Source organism: Sminthopsis crassicaudata, chromosome 2 (genome assembly GCF_048593235.1).
Source record: "Sminthopsis crassicaudata isolate SCR6 chromosome 2, ASM4859323v1, whole genome shotgun sequence".
Taxonomy (NCBI): Eukaryota; Metazoa; Chordata; class Mammalia; order Dasyuromorphia; family Dasyuridae; genus Sminthopsis; species Sminthopsis crassicaudata.
Genome location: NC_133618.1, coordinates 35,975,694 through 35,997,064, shown reverse-complemented (window position 1 = coordinate 35,997,064; position 21,371 = coordinate 35,975,694). Strand labels below are relative to the sequence as shown.

Genomic DNA, 21,371 nt, shown 5'->3' with positions numbered 1-21,371 from the left:
CCTAAGACATTGTAACAGAGCTATGGGGGTGAGGCAAGGACATCTAGGTGCCAGGAAAGGAGCTGAATCCAGTGGGCTGGGGAAGCAAGATACTCTAGCACATGGAGGAATTGCCTTTCCTTCTCTTGCCTTGCCTTGTCTTGCTTTGCCTTCCCTTCCTTTCTCTTGTCTTTCCTTGTCTTGTCTTGCTTTGCTTTCCTTTTCCTTTCTTCCCTTCCCTTTCTCCTGCTCTTTCCCTGCTCACTTCCATTCTTTACATTTCTCTTCCCTTCTCATAGAACTCTAGAGCTAGAGTCAGGAAAACCTAGCAGTGAGAGTGAGTCACTTAATTTATTTTCCCCTCAGTTTCTGCAATTGTAAAATGTATATAAAGTTATTGTGAGCTAATATAAAGCAGGTAGCACAATGCCTTACACACAGCAGGCACTTTACAAATACTTGTTTCCTCACCCTTCCATCTCTTCTCTATGCAGTAGATATAAGATCCTTAAGAAAGGGACTGTTTTTGTTTTTGTATCCCCAAGCACAGTGTCTGGAATGTGATAGATTGCCAATAAATGATTGTTGAATTTAATGCAATGAATTCGAGGTCCCTTACTCTGCTGGTTGCCTTCTCTGGATGTTCCCCACCTTATCAATATCCTTCCTAAAATATTTTCATTGTGATCTAACTAAGATAAAATCCAAAAAGACTATTCTTTATTCTTTCAAGTTTTGCTTGTCAATACAAACCATGATCAAATTGACTTTCTTGGCTGCCTTATTGGTGTTGACTGTATTGGCCCCACAAGACCTCTATAATCCCCAGATCTTTTTCAAATTACTGTTGAGCTAACTGTATCTGCCAAAAATATATGTAGTTCCTACTTGTACGTGGGAAATCAGTTTTTTTTTTTTTTTAGTTTTAGAGAGTCCTTGAACTTGAGTAAGAAAACAAATTCTTCTTTATTTTCACTTATCTTTAATAAAAAGTTAACACGTCCATCAGTGATTTCAAGGCTTTTTTTTTTTTTTTTTTTTCTGGACAAAGGTCCATAAACTTTACCAGACTGCCAAAGTGGGTATAGGACACAAAAGTTAAGAACTTCTACCCTGGGAGTGCTCATATTTAATTGCTCTTAATACAAAGCATCTTAATCTAGAATTGGAGAAATTCTATTTAAAAATTTAATTGATGATTTCAAGATAATTAGATTTTTGTAATTTGGGCACTTAAAACCAGCATTCCAAACTGGAACCATCAGACCCAGAGAAAGCAGAGGATGTAGAGAGAGCAGTGGGGAGACCAGAATTCAAATCTGATCTGAGACATTAATTCGTTGTGTGATCTCAGGCAGATCACATAACTTCTGCCTGCCTCTATTCCCTTAACTGTAAAGTAGGGATAAAATGCCTTTCAGGGTGGTTGTGAAGATCAAATAAGATAATATTTATAGAGTTCCTGGCACATATGGTAGTTGCCGTATAAATGCGTATTGCCCTTCACAGTATTCCTGAGCCCGAGGTTTGTGTCATTTGTGACACAAAAGAAAATCTCTGTCATAGCAGTTAAAGGAGAGGAAATGGATGATGAAAGGAGTGTCAGAAAGTGCATCCTGAAGTTCTGATGGCCCTAGAAGCAGCCTATGTTTGCGCCTGTGTTCCTCTCTGTGTTTCTATTCTTGTAAGGGTCTGGACTGTGCCTGCCTCCATGACGTCTGTATCTATTGCTGAGTTAAGTGACTCATTTGGTTTAGTAGGAATTAAGTTCAAGAGGCCAGTGACACAACAGGTAGTGATGCTTTAGAGGCAGCTGAAGATGCAGGAAAAGTAGGGAGGGGCAAGGCTGGGAGCGGGGATCCGGGTGTCCAGCTGTGTGGAGCTAATGATGCTCGGAGCCTTGGCAACAAGTGACGTTATTGCAAAGGTAGGGAGAGCAGAGCAGACGTCGCTTTACGACGCATTTCCATCGGCGGACTAGGAGGGGCCGTTGCCAGGGGCCCCGGGGAGACACATGTGACAGCAATTCCTTTTTAGCCCCCCACTGTCCCCGAGTCACATGAGCTCCAGGATTCAGCGTTGGGGACGAGAGCTGGAACAAAGCAGGGTCAGCTGACGGCGCTGCGGCCCCTCGGCTTCAGTGTGTCTCGGGAATCTGCAAGTCGCTGTCCAGCCTGATCTCGACATGAGCCCCAAAGACGAGGAGAAGCTGCGGGCCCTGCAGATGCTGCAGCCCCCCGGCCTGGGCAAGGGGAATGCGCTCCTGGTCACCCTGTGGAATCTGATGCTCATCACGGCCGCATTGATCGCCTTGCCGAGCTGGCTCTACGTCGCGTCTAAGAAGTACCTCTTCGAAGGCATGCTGGGCTTGCCTACCGTCGATAGCTACTTCTATTCGGGGATCGTGGCCGTCTTCTCGGTGCTTATGGTGCTGGTCCTCTTCGTCCACATGGCCTGGAACGACGGTATCCGGCAGTGGCAGGAGGAGGCCAGCAAGCTAGAATAGGACGGCAGCCCCGCCCCGATGGCCCTCCTACCCCCAGACCCCCAGCTGGGGAGGGGGCCCCCGCGGGGGCAGGGCCGATGGTCGGGGCTTCTGCCTTCCACCTGACCCAGGAGTGTTGGAGGAGGTAAGCGTGTTTGCCATTAGGTCATCCCACCTTTATGCTTCGTCCGCTGTGGCGAGGAGGGGGAGCTGGGTGGGATGGGGAGGGAGTGGAGTGAATGGAGCTGAATGTTTTACCACTGAGGATGAGTTGGGGACGTTTTTAAGTCTCCTGGCAGAGTCCACGCCTTTAAGGAAACAAGTTGGGCTCCTCATTAAGCTATGCTGATTTTGACTAGAAATGAGGCTCTAATTTGGGAGTATTGAAATGAATCTGCGTCCCATTACAGAGAATCTTATCCACCGAGTTTAATTAGACATTTTTTTTCCTGAGGCAATTGGGGTAAGTGACTTGTCCAGGGTCACAGAGCTAGGAAGTGTTAAGTGTCTAAGATCAGATTTGAACTCAAGGTCCTCCAAACTTCAGGGCTTATCCACTACGCCACCCAGTTGCTCCTAGATTAGACTTTAGTGCACAGCACGCTGATCTTTAATAATTCAATGTCATGGTGAATTTTTCAGGAGGATATCTTGGATGAAAAGGGGCAGAGTTGGTAAATAATAGCCTCTCCCCTTATTGTTAAGTGCTTCCAACATTTGGGGCACCGAAGAATTTCATGAATAGGAAGGAATTGAATTTGAGGTACCTTAATATGGATAAGTTTGGAGCTTGGGGGAAGGAGGGAGAGGGAGAGGGGGAGTGACGTCAAGGATGGAGATTCAGAAGTCAATAGTGTAGACATGAGAGCAAATTACCATGGCAACAGATGAAATTGCAGAGGAAGAGAGGGAGAGGGGGGAGGGGAAAAGGAGAGGGGAGGGAGAAAGGGAGAACGAATGGGAGAGGGAAAAGGAGAGGAAGAGAGAAAGGTAGAGGGAGCCAAGGGAGGTTTGCTCTTCTTCCTTACAGTGAAACAAAGATGTAAGATCTTGTGAGTTATCCTTGAATAAGATTCTTGATACAGTTTTCACTATGATAAATTAGTCAACTGACTTTAGTATTAACTTAGAATTCTAGTATTATTTATTTCAGGCATTCCATCCATGTGTCAGTCAACAAACATTAAGAGCCTGGTATTGTGCTGAGCACTGGCTATAAAGAAAGGCACAAATGTGGTCCTAGTCCTCAAGGAGCCCACTTTCTAATGGGAAGACAACATGAAAACAACTGTAAATAGAAAAATAAATCCTCACATATGCATATAGATACTGCCTTCCATTTTATATATATCATATATATGTACATACATATATATAATATTTATCTCAAGATATCAATGTAAATGGAAGATACACATACAGGTAGGAATTGGGGGGAAATACCACATAAGCCTTATCTTGAAGAGGAATGATACAGTTCCTAGGTGTGGCTCAGTCAAAAGGCATTTATTAATCACTGTGTTAATGGAGGAGGATACAAAGAAAGGCAAAAACCTTCATTCTATTGGAAGAGACAACATGAAAAAATTGTACATATGCAACACACCTAAACACATAAATATTACATACACATACATATGTATGATAGGTATGTTCATGTTTTTTTTTTGTGTGTTAAGAGCACAAAAAATCCCAAACCAGATGATTTTCATCATCTAGTAAGTAATCCCCTTGAAACATCCAGGCTTAACAGGAAAGTAGCACACTCTTGCATCAGGAAGTTTTGAATTCAAATCTCTCCTCTGATACTTAGGATCATATATTTGGAGAACTTCTAGGCCCATCCTTTAATTTCATAGATGAGGAAACTGAAAGGTGAAGTGAGTTGTCCAGGGTCGTACAAGTAGTAATTAGCAGAGTGGAGATTCAAATTCAGGCCCCCCTAATTCAAAATCCAACCTCTTTTCCTCTGTCCCATGTTGTGAGACTGTTCAAAAATTACTTGATTTCTGCAAGGTTTCATTGCCATAAACCCACAAAATAGGGTTTATAATATATCTAATACCCATAACTAATAAGCTTTCATTTATAATAACACTTTTAGGTTTGCAGATCAATTTCTTTACTAATTTATTTGTCACAACCACTCTGTGAGGTAGGTGCTGGCTATTAATATTTCTACTTCACAGATGACCGAGGCCAGAACAGTTAAGTCACTTTCCCAAGGTCACCCAGCTAGGAAGATGGATGTGTCCACCACTTTGTAATGCTTAAGAAGTTGGGGCAGAAAGTAGAGAGGAGCACTGGTTTCTAAGAGTGATTGATTGTTTCTCTATCAGTTGAAGAAAATATAGGATTGGATAGGAATTAGAAAATGAAGGTAGTGGTGAAATAACAGTATATATATATATATAGTATGATAAAACAAAGAAAAAGTTTGAGAAGCAAATGTACACTCTATTGACTTTATTATTTTAAATGTGTGTCTCATCTCATTTCAGACTCTAGCGTGGATATTGTGCTGACTACATCTCCATTTTGCCTATTTATGGCACCAGGAGAGAGAGCTGCCATCATCCTCTATGCTAGTCAAATACTCCTCATATTCTGGGATAAAAACACCTGCTTATCTTGTTACCGATGGAACCAAGGAAAACTCCTCAGTTTTTCAGTTATTTGGTTTCCACTCTGTACTCTGGGAAGTCTAGCCTAATCCAGTGATAGCAGATGTGGGAAAGATTTCAGGATCAAAATCAGAAGCTTGAAAGCTGAAGATTTTGAAGATTATTACTGACAATAATCCTACCTATTATATTTTTCCAGACTCCATTACAGCCTATTTTATCTGGAAGCTTATGTCCAAAGTAGTCACTGTTTTCAGATCAAGATGGGATTTGACTCTGCCCTATAGTTGGAGTCAGTACTCTTCATAATCTGTACTATTATTTCAAAGGTAGACTGGAGATAATGGAAAGAGTACCAGCTTCAAAATCAGAAGCCTTGTTTTTGAATCCTAGCTCAATCACTAATTAGATGCAATTTTACTTCAGTATTCTGACTCTCAGTTTCCCCATCTATTAAATTTAAATGGTGTGATGAAAAATCATGCCATCTTCAACATATATTAATTTTTTTTGTAAATTGGGTCAAGTATATTCATTCTTCCCAATTTCAGCATCTTAAGTGCCACTGCCACCTCCTTAGTAGACTGGTCCTGAGGGGTTAAGAGTCCAAATGTGCCAGGTCTACTTTTTCCCTTCTAAGAATCAGTCATTGTACAGCCTCGAAAGAGATACTTCATTTCATATCTATTGGATGTCTTTCTAGTTTTTAGCTAGTTGCTCTTGGTATGATTTAACGTATATATCTCCGAGCAGGCTCTTTGGAATTCCTTGACTGCTTTTGCTTGTCTTATGCAGCAGAAACACTGGTCTTCAGTTCCCCTTGTGCAGTGATGAAGAGAGCCATTTACACCCAGAGAGAGAACCATGGGCACAGATTGTGGAACACAGCATAGTATTCTCACTCTCTCTGTTGTTATTTGCTTGTATTTTGTTTTTTGTTTTTCTCAGTTTGCAAAAAAGGTTATGTAAGGGTCAATGTTGGAAAAATTACTCATGCATATGCTTAGTAAATAAAAAGCATTAATAAAAAATGATACTGGTCTTCTGTCACATTATAGATTACTGCTATGGCTCTACTTTGCAAAATTGAATATTCGCCATTTGCAGCAGTTTCTGAGCTCTTTTGGTCTCCTTGTTGTGACAACTAACTATTCAGTGTAATTATTTCAGAATAAGTATAATTATAACCTTTTTAGGAAATGGTGATGAAAGTAATGTCTTTTGTTTGTTTCCTGGTTTTACTCCTCCTCCCTCCACAATTTGATGCTTGTTTTAACCTTTGCTCTAATTAGTAATTGATCTGATTGTATAATATCAGCTGATTTAAAAATAACTGCTATAGTGGACTCATAGTTTCTTGTCTTTTAAGATATGTTAGCTATTTGGTACATGTGCTTTTCCAACACTTCTGTTAAAAATATTTACGATTTCTTGATGCAAGGCTTCTGAGTAGTCTGTAAGTCTTTGAACCCTTTCATCTCTTGATCCTCAGTCATATTCTAAAATGTAGTTTTTATCATGTTCACATCCCCACTTTAGCATCAAAATTGTTGATTTAGTATAGAGAATCTCATTAAGTTCCTTCAAAAACATTTTCTACCCTTTCTTCTGTAAAGTTTATTGGTATATAGCTTTATTCATCTTTACTGTAATGTGGGAAACCTGTGAAAACAGCAAGGTGATATAATCAAGTAAACATAAAATTGTTGCCTTGGAGTGTGATGAAAAGAATTTGAACACTTCACTTATTTACTTCTCTGAAGGAGATCTACCAGCTATTCTTTTACTTTGCTGTGGCTTTGTTACTGCTTCTAGTTTTATTTATAGGTAGCGTTGATTAAGTGGTTTAATATGGTAGAATAAATACAATTCAATATGACAGTAATCCTGAATAGAGTCTAGATGAAAGGTTTTCTTACTGAAGGTGAAGTTCTGCAAATGCTCCTATTTACATCAAGCTGGGGAATACTCTTACCATTTAATACATTGCTGGACGCCTATTAAGCACTCAGTTGCTTCTTGACTGGTTGATTGACAGTAAAATATCCAGATATGTGAAAGATCGTAGTGTATCCAATATGGAAAAACAAAGTGGATGAAAAATGGACATTTCTCAAATTGTCATGATGCTAGAAGGGCAGTTTAATTATCTAGTGCATTATGTTTGATAGGTAATGAGCTGGATCCAGAATTTCATAGGGAAAGATTAGATTGAATTACATATAGTGAATTGTGTAATGCTTTGCTTTTAGTGATCCAAGTTGCACTGTTGTGAAAACCTAATTCTTTAATGCTATATTTCTCCAGAGATATGATTATGAAACACCATTCTCAAAAGATTGAGTTAAGGATAATTAAATGGGCAAAGAAAAGATGCATGGCTGTAGCAAATTGTATTATGCTACCAGTGATGGCTTGTGCATAATATATAGCTCCAAATGTATTGAAATTGGGACTATCCCAGAAAAAGTTCCTCTTGTACTAAGGATGAGAAGACAGATGGATAACTTAAGTGATATATGGGAATTCACAAGATCCATAAAAAGGAAGGACTGCACATTGGTTGGATCGTCTACGAAGGATGCATAGGAAGTTTGGACAAGACTGATAGAAAGATGAAAAAACATGGATGAGTTATGAAAAAAGGATTGCCCACAGAGTAAGGATGCCATTTTTTTGAGAATGGCAATGTTTCAGGTACTCTTTAAATCATGCCTGGCTAGCAGCTATCTTCTCGGCTGAGTTCCTGCATATAAAAAGCTTGGTACTTTACAAGAGAAGCAGAAAGGTAAAAGCAGAAGCTTATGGTTTATCTCTCTCAAACCTAAAGGGAAAAGAGGGGGAAATTATAGTAAAATTATAAAGATTGGTGAGAGACAGTAAATTGTATTTTGGTGTGCATATGTCTACATCTTTCTCTAAATGTTGTCATCTTTGAAATAAATTGTTTAGCAACAGCATGGATGATTACTGTGTTCCCTGTTTCAATTAACTTATTATTCATTTATAGAATACATTCTTTAAAATGTGAGGAATATTATACTTTGGGATTAATTCATCACAAATCCTATTGTTAAGACCATGAATCATCCAGTGAAAGTATTGCTGTCTTCTTATAGTCACTTGCCCTAATTTCCAGGCAAAGGAACTAAGAAGAAATAATTAAGCCTCTTCATTGTGAGACCTGGTCTTAAAATATGTAAATTAACAGGGTGAGAGACTACAACACCAAGGATCATAGATCTAGTGCTTAAGGAATATAGAAATCATTTTAGTGCTTTACTTTACAGATGAGGAAGCTGAGACCCAGACTGTTAGGATTTCAAGGTGAGAACTCAGGTTGTCTAAACAATTCTCTAGCTCAGAATTCACACCTTAAGTTCCGGCCGTTAGGGGGAGTTTACACCTTTGGACTTCTGAGAAGGAGTTTGCACCTTTAAGAGGAGCAAGTTCATTGGTTGAAGTATTTTCCCACAAGCCTCTGAGTTCTCACATGCCCATTCTCTGGGAGGATAAAAGAGGCAGCATTGAGCCTGGAGTTAGTCTAGGCTGGGAGAGTGAGTCTGGAAAGATAACTTAGAGATGACCCAACCTTAGCATTTTGGCGCCCAACGTGGGGCCAGGACTTTTTCTGAGCCCTTCAGAGGAGCTAGCCTGGACCTGAGCACCAGACAAATTGTGGTGATTATAAGGAGAGTAGATAGGATTTGAACTCAGACTATGGACTTCACAGCTATATTCTTTTCACTATGAAAATACCTCAAACTTCACAGTGGGAAAAAGATAGTTTGTAGCTCACTTTTGGCTATTCTTGGCCCCTATCATTATTGACTATATCCATTGAAGCCAAATTCAGATTCTTGGGATCGATGTAGCTATCATGTTCTCCATGGTGGTCATGTGGCAATTCGAAGAGAAGACAGTAATTGTTGGATTTCTTAATCTGGGATCTTCAGGAATCTGAGCCAGATGCCAGATATGAATGAGTTTCATAAAAGGAAGGAGTTAGAAATTGCCTCCTAATTGTCTCTGCTGTTAGGACCTGGGGAGAGAATAGAGTAGCAAGTCCACAATTATCAGTCTGACCCAAAAACCCTTCCTGATAGAAGAGCTCACCTGTGTATTCAGTTTGAGTCTCTTTTTTAGGGTAAATGTTCCTCCATGCCCACAAATCAAAGATGAGAAAGAAAAGTAATATTCTTTCAATTTGTAATGCTTTCCATTCTCACACTCTAATCAGAATTTGTCACCTCTGATATATATTAATTTTATGACCAATGGTAAGCCACTTACTTCCTTTTCTGTAAATTTAGGGAGTTGGAGTAGGTGGCCATTGGGATTCCTTCCAGCTCTAAATCTAGGCTCCCATGATCTTTTTAGGAAATTTCAGAGATATTGAAGATGCATTTGTTTTTAATAAAGAATGCATTTTTAATGAGGGTTACAATTCTAACTAGAGGCAGGGCACTCCTGAGGACCCTGAAATTATACTTGTCTTATAAGAAGGCAACAATGTGAGTGTTTACCTTTCTCCCTCCTCCTTTTAAGCCCTATAGAACAGGCTGTACAATTTCCCTGAAACTCAGTGAGTAGTCCTGTCCTAACCTGGAATTGCCTATGGCTAGGGCCTGGAGACAAACCATTTTAAAATAATGTTTACTTCTTATCTATTAAGAGAGGGTCCAATCATCACTTTCTAAACTCTAAACCCAAATCTTCCTCCTTTCCAAACCAAGCTACTTGGAATGATTCTCCAATTTCTTTTTTTTTTTTTCTTTTTTTTTTTTTTTGATTCTCCAATTTTTAAGATCATTATCAAGTGATTTCTCCCTCCTCCATCTTTCTCCCACATAAATCTTAAGCTTTCTCCAACAAAACCTTCTCCCTTTACATAATACTTTAATTGACAATTTATCTCCTCCCATAAAGGGTTCCCCTTAATGGAATACTGAGAGCAGTGAATTGTCAGCTGTCAGCAGGTAGGGAAATTTTTTTTGGTGGTGGGTCCCACACATATTTTGCTTCTTCTATTGGCCACTCCATCCATTCAGATCATCTCCCTCCTACTCTCCTTCAGTGCCCAAGCATCATAAACCTGCTTTGTTCACTTCTCTTAATTTTGACCCAAGCCCTGTCATATCCTCTCTTTTAGAGGATTATAGACAGCTTTTGTGCTAAGCTTTCCCATCTGTAGTTCATCAGAGTCATTATCAATTGCAGGATCAGTGCTGGCATTAGCAAGTGGTTAAATTGGTATCAGTAGGTACTGGAACAGTCGCCTCAGCTCCTTACCTATGAGTTTTCTAAACCATATGTTGCCATTCTGCCAAAGTCAATGGCAGCTGTAGTGGGACAGAATTCACTTTCACTATCACCACTATGAAAGCTGAGAATATTCATACTTCCATATGGTCAAAATCATGGTTTTTCCAATAGCAACATAAAGCTGTGAGACTTGGTCTATAAGGAAAGCTGAGAGCCACAGAATCACCACTTTTAAATTGTGCTGGAAGAGACTTTTGAGAGTCCCTTGGATAGCCAGAAGATGAAATCATTCAATACTTAAATCAATTTAGGTTTTTCATTGAAGGATCAAATTACTGAAGATGAAGCTTAAATTCTTTGACCACATAATGAAATATAATCATATCTCTCTCTTCACCTCCCCAGAGTACTCTGGCCTCTTACACAAACCTCCCCAGAATCCTTCAGCCCTTCAACTCAGCAGCTTCCTCCCCAGCCACAAAGAGGACAGGGTCCAATTAAGCCATGCATTGAAGTGGGGGTGCCAGGAAGGTTACTTCATGCCAGAGTCACTAGGGTGGGAAGTGGGAAAAAGGATGAAACAATAGAATGTTTAATTTCCCCAAGTCACAAGCCTGCGAAATTGGCTCTAAGCAGCCACATGGATAATGAAGGCATGGCAATTTATTGTCAGGTCTATAAGATAGGTGAGGCTCCTGAGGCTTTGCTTCAGTGGGGGGAATGTAGGGACTTCGGATAGCACTTCTTTCCTTGCTGAATCTCATCTTCAGCATCAAAAGGGGATAATATTTGCAAAATATTTAACATAGTGCCTGATATATAGTATGCACTTAATAAAGGTTGATTCCCTCTCCTTCAATTGAACAATTGCTAACAATAATGGTCTTATTCTGGGATGCAATTTCTTCCTCTTTTGCAGATTAGAAACAGATCAGAGTACCCTTCTCTCCTTGCTCCCTGTAATTATCAACTTCTCTTGCATTTCCCCCCAGAAATCTTTGTTGATGCGATTTCTTCCTCTCTTGCAGATTAGAAACGACCAGAGTATCCTTCTCCCCTTGCTCCCTGTAATTATCAACTTCTCTTGCATTTTTCCCCAGAAATCTTTGTCATTCAATAGCAAACCAAATTCCTGATATCCTGGGCTATTGCAAATGACCTTCTCTACACCCTCTCCAACGGTCTGAAGTTCCTAAATTGTCAGTTAAGGGTCTGGTCAGAAGTATGGCAACTGCTCTCCCCTAGGGATACAAATTTCCCCTGTGGCTTTTTTTTTCTTACCCCCCATACCAGATGCTTCCTGAAGGGTCAAACTGCAATATATGATCATATCCTGTCCTGGATAAGGGCCATAGTCTGAGGTAATACAGTGGTTAGAATGCTGGGCTTGGAATCAGAAAGATTCATCTTCATGAATGCAAATCTGGTCTCAGACACTATCTATGGACCCTTAACTCTATTTGCCTCAGTTTCTTTATCTGTAAAAGGAAATGGCAAACTATTCCAATATTTCTGCCAAGAAAACCTCAAATGAGATCATGAAAAGTCAAATATGACTGAAGAACAAACAACTCCTGCAAGGCCTTTTTCAGGACCTCTTCCTGGGCTGTTTCTACCTCTAACTACATGGCCAAGAGAGACTTTTTCCTTTCTCTTCCCACATGAACTCTTGTCTCTCCCAAATCACTGCTCTCAGTATACCATTCTCACTATCTACTCAGAGAAATGCTGAGTACTTCCTCTCATGTGGGTAGCATGAGCTATCCCAGGATGTCCACAAGGCTCTTGGTTCTTACCTACATGGAAGCCTCAGTCTTTTTGCTCAGATCCTTCAAGTTCTTGGGAACCAGATCCTGAATCTGAATGAATGGCAATCTCCTGCCCTATCTATTACTTCCTTCCTTTCTAAAGATGTTTGCTTAAAGAAACTAATACCACTTCTTGGAGAAAAGGGACCAGGGCACAATCTACTGATCTGCTCATAATGACTTTAAAGAGCCCCCTTTTTTTAGAGTTATGCTGTCATTTTGGGACCTCGTAATGTCTCATTCCTGGACTTGGGGCTGATATTACTCTCCCCTTTCAGCAAAATGAAATTCTAGGTTGTCACTATGAGTAGAAAATAATTTCCCTTCTCCCTAAATAATAGGAATTACTAATTTTCAAATGTTGTAGGGACAGTGTGACAGTGTTTTCTGGACTGAGTTGTCACACTTCTGTCTTTACTCAGGTTTCACTGAGTAGAGTGAAGACACAGAATCAGATATGGTTAGAATCTCAGTTTTACTATTTATTATTTGTGTGACCTTGGGTTTTAGGTCTTAGTTTTCTCATTTGTAAAAAGAGAGAGTTGGACTAGATAAACTCTACGGTCCCTATGATCTTATTATCTGGGGGGGAGGGGTTCTGGGTTAGAATATGCAAATTGACTCTATCTAGCTCCAGTGCCTACTTAAGCCCTTGGAACAGTTGACTCAAACTTAGGGGCAATCAGATAGTTCATTGCCACCTCTCTGCTGGAAGATCTGGGATATCATGTCCTTTGGAAGCTTTAAGAGGAGCTCTTTGGCTCAGCTCCTCTGGCTCCTGGTGTTTTCCATTCAAGGTAGGAACCCTCTAGTACTAATCTGAGAAACAGAAACAGGGCAAGAATTATAGCAACTAATTAATAGATGGGAAACTGGGGCACAGATGTCTAATCTGCATGATTGGAAGCAGAGTCAGGATTTAGACAGAGGTGATCTTTATCTCTTACTGCCCCATAGAGTATCATCCAGGGCTTTCTCTTCAATAGTTAGATGATACTCACCATCAATAATACCTCTGTCAAAAAATTTCTTGATTGATCAGCCCTCCAGAGTGGTATTATCCTGTTATCTTACATTTTTCCATGTGTCCTAATAGCTGGGATACAGTGAGGGTCCCAGACATTATCTCTGTGTCCTGATGCTGAAGTACTTCTTATATGCACGATCTATCAATATTTATGCCAAGGCTAAACATGTAATAAATTGTTCCTAGATCTGTTTATTTTCCAGCATTATATAAAAGGAATATTCTGAGCTAGCTTAATGGAATATCTTATCCAGATTCCAGGGGACAGTTTATAGTGACTCAATCTCTAGAGACTATGGCAGTGCCACCAGGAGACTATGTCACTCTCCACTGCAGAACCAACTTTGGAGTGGGCACCTCCATGGCCTGGTACCAGCAGAAGCCTGGACAATCCCCAAAGCTCCTTATCTTTGGTGCTTCTGCATTGGCTTCTGGGGCTCCAACTCGATTCCAAGGAGGTGGCTCCAGGCTGTATTTCTCCTTGACCATCCGAGGAGTAGAAGCTGAAGATGCTGGTGTTTATTACTGTCAGCAGCACTATAGCCGCCCTCCCACAGTGATACAGTCCCAAACAGGAACCTCCTTGTCAGCTCAGATCCTCTTGCTCTTAGGGCATGACACCTGGTTTTTTTTTCCTTTTTCATTTGGTTATGTCCTATAGGGAGAAGAAGTAGAATGCCCACACTTTGGAAACTATATTACTGGTTCTTTTTTATTTTTATAAAGTTAAGGTCACATAGAAAATTCTTCTTGAATTATTCAGGAACCAGGGAAATTTTCCTAGTCAATTGCCCAATAAGTCAAAAAAAATTTGATGAAGATTTATTGATTATGGCAGGGAGCTTTTAAGGAACAAAGAAATATGAGGAACAGTTTCTGATATTGTTACCACTCAATTTGGAAGGATAACACTGAACATCCCAGTCAGTTTATAATTATGTTCCAGCCTATACAAATCAAGCTGATTAAAAATCAAATGAGCTAGAGATTCTGTTTCCTTAAATAAGAAGAAACAGACTCAGATCACTCTGAATATTGATTGCAAAAGAAAAATGTACCTTTAACAGAATAAGAGGATTTCCTAGCATTCCTGATGAAAACACCATAATTGTGGAGAAACCTTACAAAGCAGATACAGGAATCAAGAAAACCATAAAGAGGTAAATACAAATGAACAATAATAAGAGATTAAAAAGAATAAAATTTTAATTTAGGAAGAGCTAATTTTGGGAGCTTCCTCTGATCCCTATTATTATTAGAGATCATAGAAGGACGGACAGAAACAAAACTCATTGTCTTTCCACTCCAAATCACCCCTCTTCCTATTTCTTTCTTCTTTTCTTTTTTCTTTTTCTTTTTTGCTGAGACAGTTGCAGTTAAGTGACATGCCTAGGGTCACACAGCTAGGAAGTGTTAAGTGTTTGAGACCAGATTTGGACTTAGGTCCTGATTCCTGTTAGGGTTCTAGAGGTAACAAGATTTTGTGGGAAATTTTGTTAATGTCACTGTGCTTACCACCCATTCTAATATTCTTAATTGTCAGTGACTAGACCCAACATAACGTAACCTACTGATAGTTTCTAAATATTACTCATAAACAAAGACCATTTGTTTTCTATAATAGAGTAAATTCGAAGAAAATGTATAGCAAAAACTAAATGATAACCAAATATGAAACTCAGTGGTTTTATGAGAAAATAAACTCAAACTTATAGGGGTGGCTATAAAATATTTCTATTTCTACCTCTGAGTTAATTTCCAAGTGCGACATTAGATAATGGATGAAATACAACCTTGCTTGCAAAATATGATGACAAGGCTACCAGGTCAATTAACTACTGGGTTGAGTCAAGAAGATTACTTCTTAGGCCTAGCTAATTCCTATGGCCTCTTTTAATATTCTAAAGTTCATACACTTTCATTTGAGTTCTTTCCAGTACTTGTCACAGTGTCTTGCACAGTGAAACCCTAAGAAATGCTAGTTAACTGATTGACTTTCCATCTCTCATATTCATTACTCTTTTGACCTACTTAACAATAAGAATTTACATAACAGAAGAGAAGAAACCCTTGTGTCCAAGGGCACATATTGGACTGGTTATTGGTCTTACTTCTCTCCCAACCTCCTGTTTTGTAGAAGTTCTTGCCTCACTGACCATCAGAAAGGAGAGGGCTCAAGCTCTTTTGGTATACAAACAAAAGGAAACTATGTCTTTTCTACAGGAGCTTACATAATGGTAGTGTGCAGTGTGTATGTAGAATAATGTATATGTTTGTGTGGATACATTTTCCTTTCTATATTTGTTCTTGTTTCAATTGTTTTTTAGCCATTTCCTCTTTGTGACACCATTTGCAAAGATACTGGAATGATTTGCCATTTCTTTCTCTAGCTCATATTACAGGTGAGGAAACTGATGTAAATGGGATTAGTGACTTGCCCAGAGTCATACAACTAAGTAAGAAACTAAGGCCAGAACTGAACTCAGACTGACACTCTTATCTACCATACAACCTAATTGCCTCTTTCTGTGTTTAGTTGCTTAATAAAATGCCCTCCTTTGACTTCCACTGAAAATGTCACCAATGTCTTTATTCATCAGCTCCTCAGCTGATATAATTTGTTTCACATTTGATATAATTTCCTGATCATTAGGACACAGTGAAAATCATTCAGGATTGCTTCTGAATCCTAACTACAAAGCTATAAATTTTTCCTCATCTGCAATTAACTTTATGACAAAGTTAAAAGCTTAGTGATCATATTTCTAGATTTAGAGTTCCTTCTTAACTTTTGGCAATATGATAAATGATATAGTATATAATGGTGTGCTAGATTTTGTGGACTGTTAATTTATCAATTCTGTTTAAGTGGAGTTGTTGAGGATCAATTTACAAAAAAATTGAATAAGATTTAGCAATTCCCTACTACATAGGACACTAGGTTACTTAGTGGATAATGTGTTAGACTTGGGGTGAGAAAAGCCTTAGCTCAAATACTTCCTCAAGCACTTGTTAGCCATGTGATCCTGGTTAAGTTACTAAGCTTCTTAGACTACTTCCTCATCTGTAAAATTAGTATAGCATCTACTTCACAATATCATTGTGAAGATCAAATAGGATTATATATATTTAATATATATTGCCTTGCAAACCTTAGATTGTCATACAAATGCTAGTTATCATCCATTATCATCATTATTATTTGTCATGCATTATATTATAAGAGATGCCATGTTAATCTGGTCAACCTGTATAAGATGTATGGAGCTTTAAGTTATTAGGGTCAAAAATAAAAAAGAGTCAACAGTCAAGAAAAATATACATATGACTATACATCTTTTGCTTCTTTAAAAGTTTTACTAATGAAACATTATAATTAATTTTGGTTTTTATCATTAAACTATTTAATTTTATGTGGATCTATGGTTTTATTTTTGGAAAAGTTTGAAAACTGGGTAAACTCAAGAGAGTACAAAACAAACAGACCTTTCAATATCCCCATTTAGAAGCTTGAGACTTTTTCATGGTGACTATATACTATCACTTGCTGGACTGAGGAAAGAAAATTTTACTTGTTAAGTTTGTGCAATTTACAAGAATTTCATGAGATCAAAACTCGGCATGAGACAGTAAAAGACAAAAAAAAAATCACTGTTCTTTGTCTTTTATATGCTGTAATAGAAACATGATAAACATTTGTTGACTTGAATTTAAATAAGATAAGTTGTGTTTCAATGCCAAACAATTTGAAATTATCAATTCCACAGGACAAACACTCCTTCTATTTTATTTCTAAGCATGTGTTGAAGAAAACAATTGGGAAGAAAATATTAGAATTGTAGTCAGCTAGACTTGTGTTAGAATCTCATCTCTGCTACTTAATAGCTATATGACTAGAGACAAGTTAATTTATCTATATAAATTCCAGTTTCCTTATCTGAGAGAGCGAAGAGAGAGACAGAAAGAAGGGACGGGGGGTGTGTGGAGAGAGAGAGAGAGAGAGAGAGAGAGAGAGAGAGAGAGAGAGAGAGAGAGAGAGAGAGAGGAGAGAAAGAAAGAGAAGGAGAAGGAGAGATAGGGAGAGGGAGAGAGATTTTATTTCTAAATATGTGTTGGAGAAACCAATTGGGGAGAAAATGGTAGAATTGCAGTCAGCTATAGAATCCCATCTCTTATACTTAATAGCTATATGACTAGAGACAAGCTAATTTATCTATATGAATTCCAGTTTCCCTATCTATAGATAGATAGAGAGAGACAGAGAGACAGAGAGACAGAGAAACAGAGACAGAGACAGAGAGAAATAGAGAGAAAGAGAGACAAGGACATAGAGAAACAGAGACATACACAGAGGAAGGGAACAAAAGGGTATATTTCCCATCTATATTTCAAAGTCATTCAAATAACAGAAATAACTTCCAATACATTGGGTACACATGGATAAGAATACTAAAAGTTGGGCAGGAATGGTTGGGCTATCCAAATTGAGAGTAATCACTGGAATATTATCATTGTTTTTGATCTTTGGCACATCTCATCATTGTCCTCCAAGAGAGGAATGGCAGTAAAATCCCAGGTAATAGACAAAAGTAGTTTAATCTTCACCATAGCAAAGTTAATATATCTGAAGATGAAGGAGACAATCTGACGGCCTGGCTAGGTGAGTTACTAGTACAGAACCTGGCTCATAGTAGGGACCTATATATTTGACTGACTTAATTGCAGGCTGCTGCTGTCCAAGGTTCTGAAGTGAGTGTGAGAGAGTCAGATAATGCAGAGGTAAGTGGGGTACTGATAAAAATTAGAGAGTCAGATTGCTGAGTCTGCCACAGGATTGGCAGTTTGTCAAATTTAAGAAGTTTGTCTTTTTTTTTTTTTTAATTCTGAAAATCCAGAAGAGGCAGCATAATGCAATGGGAAGCTTTAGAATCAGAAGATGGTTTCTATGTATTCACTGGGTCACTTGCTAAGTAGAAGGGGTTAGACTCATTCACCTCTAAGATCCTTCAGAGTCTAGATCTATGGGTCTATGAATTTGCATGCTGTACCTCTTATTGATGCTAATACCTTGAATAGGCAGTTGCATTGTCTGACCTCTCTCTTTTTCCCTCTTGCCTCCAATTTATTTCATCCCAATCCACAAGGAACTCTGTGTAAGTAAAGGCTGCTTCATAACTCCTTCAAATGCTATGATTCACAGCTGCCGAGGCTCTCGGAGAATTGACGGGCCTCTTCACTTAGGCATCATCCTTAACAGGTTTCACCAAGACTACCCTAGAGATCCATGACCCCCCCAAAAGTTAAGACCCCTTAACTTAACCTAAGTTTTTGTGGAGAGGATACTTATTCAGGCATGGATTGGGCTAGAAGTCCATGAAAGATTTATCCATACATGTTGTAGGACCTACCACACAGAACTATTATGAGACTTAAATAGGATAATTCATTAAAGTGCTTCAGAAACCTTAAAAATATATACAAATATCTGGACTTGATATGTTCCATTTTCAGAAAAGGGACTGAGATCAGTCAGTTAGTAAACAAACATTTATTAAGCTCTTACTATGTGCTATGCATTTGTTAATGCCAGGGACCTAAAATTGATAAATTGGCAGGAAGCCCTGGAATCATATTCGTTGTCAATCAAAATTGATTTCTTGACGTTGCCTGGCTAAAGTGCTCATTTAATTAATGAGTATCTAGGAGCAAGGAAGTGGTGAACAGTATCAGATGAGAGTTTGGATTGAAATGGCTTCTGAGCTGCTTTCTAGCTCTAAAATACAATGATAATTTATGAAATGAAGATATTGCTACATGCAGTACTAAAGCATGTACTAGGTAACATTCCTTCCCATATTCTCTACTGGTTTTAGAGAATAGCTGATTATCATGACTCTATCAACTGTTAATCATTTGAGAGGGAATAGTATGTGATTTGGCCACCAGATGGTGCTCCAGATACACATTAATAGTCTACTCCAGTGTTTCCCAAACTTCTGACATATGTGTACCCCTTCTATAATTTTTGTAACGCTGAGTACCCCTCATCAAAAAACATGGATGTATTTTAATAACAATCAAAATATATATATATTTAATTTTTTGGTACATACACAAAATAATGATAAATGAAAAATAAAATTATTCATAATAAAATATAAATCCATGCCAGAAGGTTTGTCACATGCAGAAGAAGAACAGTTGTTGGAATTGGCTTCAGATGGATTCTTGAAAAATAAACATAAGGAGCATACTTTAACATCATTCTGGTTACAAATGCAACATGTGTATCCTGTTTTAACAGAAAAAGTTCTGAAATACATTTTGCCTTTTCCAACTTCATATTTATGTGAAGTTGCTTTTTCAGCATTTGTAGACATTAAGTCAAAGAAAAGGAACTTGGATGTGGAGCCACATCTCAGATTAAAATCAACAACCGGGAAACCAAATAATGACGATCTGTTATCTCAGCACAAACAATTCCATCCTTCTATATAAAAATAATCAAAATCATTGGGACTTACTAAAGCACATAATAAACCTTTCCTATAAGAAAAATCACACAAAAGCTAAAAATACACAGGGACCTGGAGAAGCCACTAACTATTAACAAAATAAATTGTCTCTGTACCGAAGTGTGGTATATTCATGCCATGTCACGCGGAACCATTTCATGCCTCACAAGATTGTCTTGAGTTGACTCATGAGAACGTAGAATTAGGCGCAGCTAAGCATGGTGCAGTGCATATCCCCACCAAACTCCGGTGCAATGTGTATCCCCACCAAACTCTTCCTGTACCCCTGGGCGTATGTGTACCACACTTTGGGAAACACTGGTCTACTCCATTCATTTCTCAACACAGACTTTTCCTCAGGACCTTCAGTTTTAACTTAAGTCTACCAGTATTACATGAACATAACCCCAAATTACGATACAAAATGAACATAACACCAAATTACAGATACAAAATCTTCTCTCAATTGCTCAGGCCACCATTTGATGGGCTCATGTCAATCCTTTCTTCACTAACCCTTCAAGTTCAGAGAATTGAAAAATTATTAATATAGTCAGAGTACAGGAAATCCAAGTAAGCCATTAAACAATACATTATCTTTAAAGGTCAGGTTGATATTCTTTTCTCATTCCTGCCCCTCCAACCTTTCTCCCACTGATCTGAATGGAAAAGAAGCAAACAGGATTGAGTAATTAAATTAGTGGGAGCTTCCATAAAAAAGAAATAGAGGGCAAGTTGTGCACATATTCAGTTGTTGAGACTGAAGAAGTTAAGCTGGGTTGTCAAGTTATAAAGAGGAGATTATTAGTTATAAATATTTTAAATAAAAATTGAGCTATTGATAATCTTTATTAGGAGAGTAGGGAAAGTTGTTCTGTGACTTAGATGGGATGAAATTTGTATTTCTACCACAGCTTAGTGACTGTTTTCTCTTTTCCAAATATAAGCTTGTCATTCTCCTTAGAGAAGAAGATGAAGGGATTTGAAGAAAACCTTGCCACACTCCTAGTTAGTAGGAAGAATGAAATGTTTTCAAAAATAACGGACTAAGGGCTTAGTAGAGAACAAGGTGTGTGTGTGTGTGTGTGTGTGTGTGTGTGTGTGTGTGTGTGTGTGTGTGTGTTTATGTGTGTAATCTTTGATAGAAGATACAAGCACGGACCCTTGTTAGGATGTTGGAGAGTGAAAGGAAAGGAGAAGTGGAAGGAGAGATATAGAAGAAGAAAAGACATAGAAGGAAAAGCAGTCAATAGAGTACATATATACATGAGCCAAGGGTAGTGACATTTATTCCTAAATGCATCCTTTAATATTGCATCAAAAACATTATCTTCATTATGTAAATCAGAATCATAATGAGAAATAGACAGACATACACAGATCTTCTGAAGAGGAAGAAAATGTCCTCTAAAAATGATTCATATATATAGCAAAATCACAGACATCATAGGAAGAAAAAAATAATACTTTTAAACATTTTCTACCCTAGGGTATCCAGTTAGATACATATCAGAAAGATAACAATAATAGAGAAGCCTATTGTCTTTCTGAGTTATATTTCCAAAGCTTGATAGAAACCAGCTCAACTCTAATCAAACAACACAACAATGACCCACTTGTAGAGATTTATGGAGGCACCAATGTCACTACCAGATGTAACAAGGAGGC

At 38.4% G+C, this 21,371-nt stretch overlaps 1 pseudogene; it reads left to right on the top strand.

Moving 5' to 3' along the window:
- The first annotated feature begins 1,894 nt into the window (after nucleotides 1-1,894).
- LOC141554141 (vacuolar ATPase assembly integral membrane protein Vma21 pseudogene) lies at nucleotides 1,895-8,050 on the top strand (annotated as a pseudogene).
- The last annotated feature ends 13,321 nt before the right edge of the window (nucleotides 8,051-21,371 follow it).